The sequence below is a fragment of the Capsicum annuum genome, chromosome 1, assembly GCF_002878395.1.
Source record: "Capsicum annuum cultivar UCD-10X-F1 chromosome 1, UCD10Xv1.1, whole genome shotgun sequence".
Classification (NCBI taxonomy): Eukaryota; Viridiplantae; Streptophyta; class Magnoliopsida; order Solanales; family Solanaceae; genus Capsicum; species Capsicum annuum.
This window is the reverse complement of record NC_061111.1, coordinates 22,348,056-22,355,795: the sequence shown is the minus strand read 5'-3', so window position 1 is coordinate 22,355,795 and position 7,740 is coordinate 22,348,056. Positions and strand designations below refer to the sequence as shown.

Below are 7,740 nucleotides of genomic sequence, written 5' to 3'. Positions count from 1 at the left end.
TTAAAAACTACATTCACAAAAATATTATACTATATGTGTGTTTTCCCGATGACCTTATCAGTAATACTTAACTCCCACACATGAAAGTGGATCCATCTATCTGCACCCACCTTATTCTTCCTAGACCATCTATGGCTTAAATTGAATAAACAGATGACTAACAAGTCGTAACAGATACCACATCTATTTAAATTGTCAAACAATTATAGACATTTGTTATGACAGATGATCAATCTATTACAATATAGGACTTATTTGTTGGAAATATCAAATAGGTATATGCATTTGTTGCAACAGTTTCAATATTTTGTAAATTATCCAATAGATAGAATGTATTTTGCAACAGATTACACATCTGTTAGATTTATTTTAAAGCTTTCTTTTCTGTCTGAAATACAATAAAGATACAAAGATATAATGTTTATTTAGATTTGTTTTTTTATTTACATATTCGAAAAGTTACCAGTTTTATTTAATTAAGAAATGAATAGTCGTGGCTTTTTTACTAACCCCTTCCTTTATAAATAGGTCCCTCCTTACTTGTTTATTCTACTACTACACTTCCAGATATGGATGATCCAGATTCGTATAAGAAGATTTATATTGAGTCCTTCCGAGAACTTCGAAGGCAGTATGATGAACTCCAGAGGGATTTGGCCAACTTCAGAGCAAGGCTAAGGACGGTCCTGCTGCTGCTGGATGAAAATTGTCCTTCAGATAATGAAAGTAGTAATAGTAATACCTATAATAATAATATTGATAATAATAATAGTAGTAATAATAAATAGGTTATGTTTTTCCTTTTAGCGTATGCATTTTCCTTTTTTATATCAGATCTACCTAAGGATGAACCATATGTTGCAATAGATGGTTAATCTGTTGCGACAGATGGATCATATGTTGCAACAGACGATTATTAATAAAAAAAAAAGGGTTATTATTATTACTATTATTAAGAGGGTGAAAAGTCTTTATTCATGACTTTTTTCATATGAAAAATGGTTCTTAAAATAAGAAAATAAATGATAAACACAATTTATAACCGTAAAAGAACGGTTATTTAATTTTAATAACTGATCGTGACTCTTCGACATATTATTTTTAAATCTATTTTTTAAATTTATATAATAAAAAATTCACCAAATTTGGATTAAAGATATGATGATTATTAAAAAAGATAGCTTATATGTGCAACAAATAGATTATCTGATCCAACAGATTATCGATTTGTTGCCACAGATATATAATCTATTGCCACAACTCAATTAAAACTATTACTTAAAAGAACTTGTCAAGTCATAACTTTCTACAGTAATAAAAAAGTCACCAGTTTAAATGTAATTAATAAATGGAGGTGAACAGTCGCGCCTTTTTGTTTTTGAATTTGTTTTTTAATTTATATAATAAAAAAGTCACCAAATTTGGATTAAAGATAAAAAGATGATGCTTATTAAAAAAGATATATGTTGCAATAGATATATTATCTAATGCAACAGATTATAGATTTGTTGCAATAAATGGTATATCTGTTATCACAGATAGGTTATCTGATGCAACAGATATATAATCTGTTGCCACAGCTCAATAAAAATGGTTACTGAAAAGAACTAATTAAGTCATAACTTTCCACAGTAATAAAAAAGTCACTAGTTTGAATGTAATTAATAAATGGAGGTGAACATTCGCTCCTTGTTGCCTAACTCATTCAAATTCAATCCTCTATAAATAGGTCCTTCCTTACTCGTTCATTCTACTACACATATTTATTTATTTCTTGCTCGTCTTTCATATTACACTTTCAACTACTTTCTCTTGAAGGACTTGGTAGCTTTTCTCTGTCTCTCGTAAGTTTTTTTTTTTGCTTTTTATGTAAATATACGTTGTATTACTTTTGGATTCTTTTCTTTACTTTTGTTTTTACATTTTTTTATCAATTTATGCATGTTCTAGATATGGCTGATCCAGTGTGGGATGTCACTATTTTACGAGATGTCGTGCGGAAACTGCAGAGGTAGGTTCATGACATACAGTGGGAGTTGGATGCTGTTAGAGTAAGGATGTTACGGGAGATTCGCAAGATGAGGAGGGCGTTGCTGCTGCCGGTTGAAGATTGACCGACTGACAATAATAATAATAATGATGATGATGATGATGATGATGATGATAATAATTAGATTATTTTTTCTTTTACCTATGTATAAATGTATTTATATTTATTTGTTTAATAAAAAAATTATGTTTCATCCACTTTGATGTTTTAATTTTCATTTTGTCTATTTTTTTTTCAACAAATATGTCTACGATTAAGGAATAATTTGAATCTAGTATCAATAGCAAGAAATCAACATATGAGTTATCTATTGGGTTTGTGACAAGAGCTATATTGTGTTGTTTGAAACAGATTATTCATCTGTTGCAACAGAATTATAATATATTGCAACAGATTACTAATCTGGTGCAACATATTAATTGTCTGTTGAACAGATTACTAATATGTGGCAACAAAATACCCATCTGTTCGATTCAAGTTATGGGCACTATAGAACTATAAGCATGAATCCAATATATGAAATATTTCTTTTACCTATGTATTTTTATTTTTTTTTGTTTAATAAAAAATTTATGTTTCATCCACTTTGACGTTTTAATTCTTATTTAATTTTTATCCTGTCTATTTCTTCTTCTTAACAAACATGTCTACGATTAAGGAATAATTTGAATCCAGTATCAATAGCAAGAGATCAACATACGGGTTATCTGTTGGATTTGTGACAGGAGCAATATTGTGTTGTTTGAAACAGATTATTCATTTGTTGCAATAGAATTATAATATGTTGCAACAGATAAATATTCTGTTGGGATAGATTAATTGTCTGTTGGAGCAGATTACTAATCTGGTGCAATAGGTGCATCGGTTGGTTCGGTTCGGTTCAGTTTATGTGTTATTGGTTCGGTTTATCGGTTTTTGATTTTTAAATATGTAAAAGCAATAACCAACCAATAAGATATTTTCTTAATGGTTTTCGGTTTAATCAATAAGAAAACACTCATAAAATAGAAATAGTAACAACTAACATAAAAAAAATAAAATCTTAGTTACAGTCAAAATCCTACCAATGCATTTTAGTTTACAAGAATGTTCAGACTTGAACTGAATGTTAGTTCAGAAAAAAATAGAATCCTAAGTGTTGGAAGCTACTAAATGCTTCAAGCTTTCCAGTACGATAATACTCATGCTTTATATTGTGCCTTTGTTTCCCTGAATAGGTTAATACTTTGTGAATTACTGAACTGTGAATTACTTAGTGTAAACCGATAACCCAATAAGCTAAAATCGAAATCAAACCGTTTACCCAACAAATTTTTTTATAAAACCAATAAGAAACCGTTAACCCAATAACCCAATAACATTTTTAGCAGTTCGGTTTATCGATCGGTTCAATTTTTGCACACCTCTACCCATCTGTTCGATTCATGTTACGGGCACTATAGAACCATAAAAATGAATCCAACATATGAGTCTTATGTTGCAACAGAATATCTATCTAGCGCAACAGATGATGGATCTGTTTAAACAGATGGCTCTTATGTTGCATTCAAGTTCGTGTGCTAGCTATTGTTGGAAAAACAGCACACTAGCAATTACCCAGATGATAAATTCAACTAAAAAGCATAATTTGACTTACCAAAGTCTCCTATCAAAAATGCCAAAGTTGAAAGTGATGTACGAAACAAAATTTGACCTAAGAAATTGATCAAAGAGCAGCAGTTGCAGTAACAACAACAACAACAATGGTCAACAAGAAGAATATGAAGAGGATAATGAAGTATAAAATGATGATAATAAAGCAGAAGATGATGAATAAAGCAGCAACAACAATGAACATTAAAAATCGCGAAGAGAGAGAAGACAACAACGGATGAGAAGAGAGAGAAGCACACCCTTTTCCCCTCTGTTTTTCGTTATATCAACTAACATTTGGATCAAAGTATAAATTTAAAAACTTGTGAGTTATTTTAAAATTTCTCAAACTTTTTTAATCCATAATAAAGTAATTGTCATCTTCACTCAATTATTAAGACTTGTGTCACGTACATCTCATTTTAAAACTCTTTTGACACCTATAACCCAAAACTAAAAACCAAAAGAGGAAAAAAAAACTAGAAATTAAATAAAAAACTATGATGCAAAAACCTAAAAGTAAAACTAAATAACATAATAGGAGACCAATTTATAGGAACAGAACCTACTTCTCCTTAATTTTCTAAGCACGGTCAGATCTCTAGTTCTACTAGTGTGTTTTGAGCCCGTTAAATGTTGAGTACTCACGGATCAAATGCACATGCCTAAGATGAGGAACTTCAAAATCCCACTCAGCTCATTTGTTTTTTTTTCTTAAAATACTACAGTATTTCTTTCCTTGCTTCTGCAGCAAATTTCTATACTCTGATCGTTGAAGTTTTCTTCCAGAATCTCTGGACTACATAAACCAAGTATATCTGTCCTACTTAAAAGTTAAGACTGTTGAGAAGTTGTGGTTAGTACTTGTCTTTTGCATTAGTGGCTGTTCAAGTATGTTCAAGCAGAAACACATACAAGCTACAGACTGATATGCTGTGTCTTCTTTACTAGAACTCAGCATTGATTATACTAAACTTTTCAATCATGAACCAATGGCCAAGTATAAAAGCTTGCTGCCTGCTAGAAGTCCAAGGAACCCCAAAATATTTTTCCACAGCCTGCCTAGTAGATATTCTGACTTGATTTACCAGGCAAAGCAGTCTCTTCTTTACCTGAGTCGATCATGTCAAGAAAAGGGGCTCTCTTTCACAAGACTGGATGAAGTATTAAAGGTAGTTCAGAGAAAATTGATCTAGGGTTATTCGTCTGGCCTCGTCATTATTGAGCTCCTACCTGATTAAAAGAACATCTGCAAACCTAATGTTAGTGATATTCAAGGTTTGGGATTTGGGACCTTAGAAGAAGAACCATGAGAACTACTATCTGATTGTCTTCCAATGAAAAAGAGTCTCCATGAACAGAAATACTATTAAGCAGAGCAAGTAAGTATTCTTGGAGTATTGAAAAGTAGGTACCGAAGTATGTTAATAAGCACAAACAAACTTTGTGGATTCATTGATTAAACATCAAGTTAAGCACAAACAGCTCCTGCAGAGTAGTAAATTCGGATATAATTCTTGGAAAGAAGTTGTGTTTTGGATTCTGAAAAAAACTTTCTGTCGATCTGCAATCGTTCATATTAGAAGTTGTAAAACAGATGCTACAATGCTACCAAAGGGATTGATCTAAAGAAGAGAGAATATCCACAATTTTATTACTGAAATTTTTTAAAAATTCACCTCCTTTATTTGAAAAGAAATTTGAAGAGACTCTAGGGATGTCTTTTGCTGAAGAAGTGAGTCAGAGATAGTAATATTAGCGGTCTTGAGATCTACAAGCAAGTAATTTGGTAGTCGGGATGGATTAATCGTGGATTTACATTAGGCTAGCCAAATTGAGGAAAGTTACGTTGCTAACTTGAAGGTGACTTTCTAGGCTGGTAATGTGACAGAGCTATACTCCAAAGTATATCACCTCCCTGTCTTGTGTTCTCATTTATGTTGATATTTCTTTCTCGACGTTTGTCTTAATTTTCTTGTAACTTACACTTCAGTCTTTATAGCACATACAAACTAGTTGGTGTTGAGGTTTAGGTATCTTCGTATGCTTACACTATATTTGTTAGTACTTTTAATCTTGTAGAAATTGTATGTCAGTGGAAAACATGGAGAATTTTGAGTGTTAGAAAACTTCAACGTATTGAATTGGAATGAAATGGGTCCAAGTGAAGTGAAACTGGTAGTGAGGATAAATCATATACTATCCTCAACCAGCTGGGGATTGAGGCATAGTGTCTCTTGTTGCTGGTGTTGTTCTCTTTATAGCATATTAGTTGGATGAAATTTATCACTAAATTTAATTAGTTCTCATCCTCTGTTGCAGATCAAGAAATTGTCACATGATACATACACAAAAGGCCTAACTATTTTACAGGTATTCATTGGATTTGTGTAGTGATTTTTTACAAGCTTTGTTTAAGCTGTAAGAAGCTTATTTACCCCCTAATCACACAGGTCTTGACGTACTTCTTGTTGATTATCTACTTTCGGCGTATTCCTGTGGCTTCCATATCTAAGCAGCTCGTACAGCCTTTTGGTAATATTTCTGATTTCTAGATTGTTGAGCTGTAGCCATTACTTGCAGGGCATTTTGTGACCATGATGTATGCATACTTAAAAATATTGTTTACCCACTTACCAACCTGCTTTGCTTGTCTTCCATTGTGATTTATGATATATTTCTTTCACCGGCTTTTGGGGAGAGGTCCTTGTTCGTATTTCCATAGATAGTTATTTGCCTGTGACATACTGATCTGTTGTTCTTCCACTACTGCAGGCAAGATGTTGTCCTGGCGAGCTGGAGGTCCTGCCAATGAAAATGTTATAGTAATGATTAGTCTCAATTGTTTCTCTATTGTCATTTATTCTTTTAGAGGAAATAGTGACTGAAAATAGAGCAGTCATATGAGCGTAGTCTTGGGTTTGAATCTCTGAAGGTAGAGCCAGTACGTGTGCAACATATCATATAAAAGCAGCTGCTGCTTAAGTTGCTCGTCTTTTGGTTGAATGGCATTTTATTAGCTTGTTTAATGAACTTACAGGTAGGAATTATTCCGTGGTTGATACTGTCTACTCAAGTAGGAGGAGAAAGTAGAACTGACATCAGGATACACAGACCAATTTTTTTTTTTTTTTTTTCCTTTTGATATCTATTTTATGTTGTAACTGATTCATTGGGATTTGTAAATTGAATGTGCTTACACCTCTGTAAGGAGTACCCTTTTCTTTTTCCACAAGTAGGAACAAATGTGATGAGTTAGACGTCAGTTTTTAAAGTTCTATATGTCGTCCTTAGTCTCTTGTTTAATGAAGTTATTTTCCCAGTTCTCAAACAATAGAAAATGCAAACAGAAAAGGGAAAAGGAACCTAGTTTATATCTCCAATAATAATAATTAAAAGTTACTGAATTGAGATGGAACAATGACTATAATTAAAAGAACTAGTAATATTACGTAAGTGTTAACTGTTGTGAATGGATGCCATGTAGTTGCCATTTGGCTCCTTACTATGTAAGAATAAAAATGAGTCATCCCCCACCCCTTCATTTTGGACAAGTATTCATATTGTATGTTGGCTATAAATAGCCATTACCAATAATGGATAAAGTAAGACTTTACACTTTTCATTTTTTGCTTTACTTTTGATTACTTTTATAGATATTTTATAGCACGTTATCAGCATGAGTCTCTACCATTCCGCGTAAATACAGATAATAAAGGTTAGTATTTGTTTTTCTTAAATAATGTCAAATATATCCAAACACAAATTTGTTGCTCTAGATACATCAGACAAAATTTACATGTCCTGGGCATTGGATGTCAAAATACATTTGGATGCGATGGGTCTGACAGATACAATCAAAAACGAAAATCAGGCATCAAATCAAGAAAGGGCTAAGGCCATGATATTTAGCCAGACCCATCAAAAATGTTGAGCCCATGAATTTAGATGCCTCAAATTTCCTTACAATCCCCGAAGGATATGGTAATCATCCTGTAGATGATGAATATGAAATATTCTGATTGTTTACTTTCCTGTTAAGTTGTATTAGTTTACAT

At 32.3% G+C, this 7,740-nt stretch overlaps 1 long non-coding RNA gene across 2 annotated transcripts; it reads left to right on the top strand.

Moving 5' to 3' along the window:
- The first annotated feature begins 4,275 nt into the window (after positions 1 to 4,275).
- On the top strand, positions 4,276 to 6,960 carry LOC124886535. Of its 2 annotated transcripts, XR_007043862.1 has the most exons (5): positions 4,276 to 5,064; positions 6,005 to 6,055; positions 6,136 to 6,217; positions 6,458 to 6,507; positions 6,723 to 6,960. It is a non-coding gene; the product is annotated as an uncharacterized LOC124886535 (long non-coding RNA). The 2 variants fall into 2 exon arrangements; XR_007043860.1 differs by having other exon boundaries at positions 6,458 to 6,960.
- Positions 6,961 to 7,740: the final 780 nt, after the last annotated feature.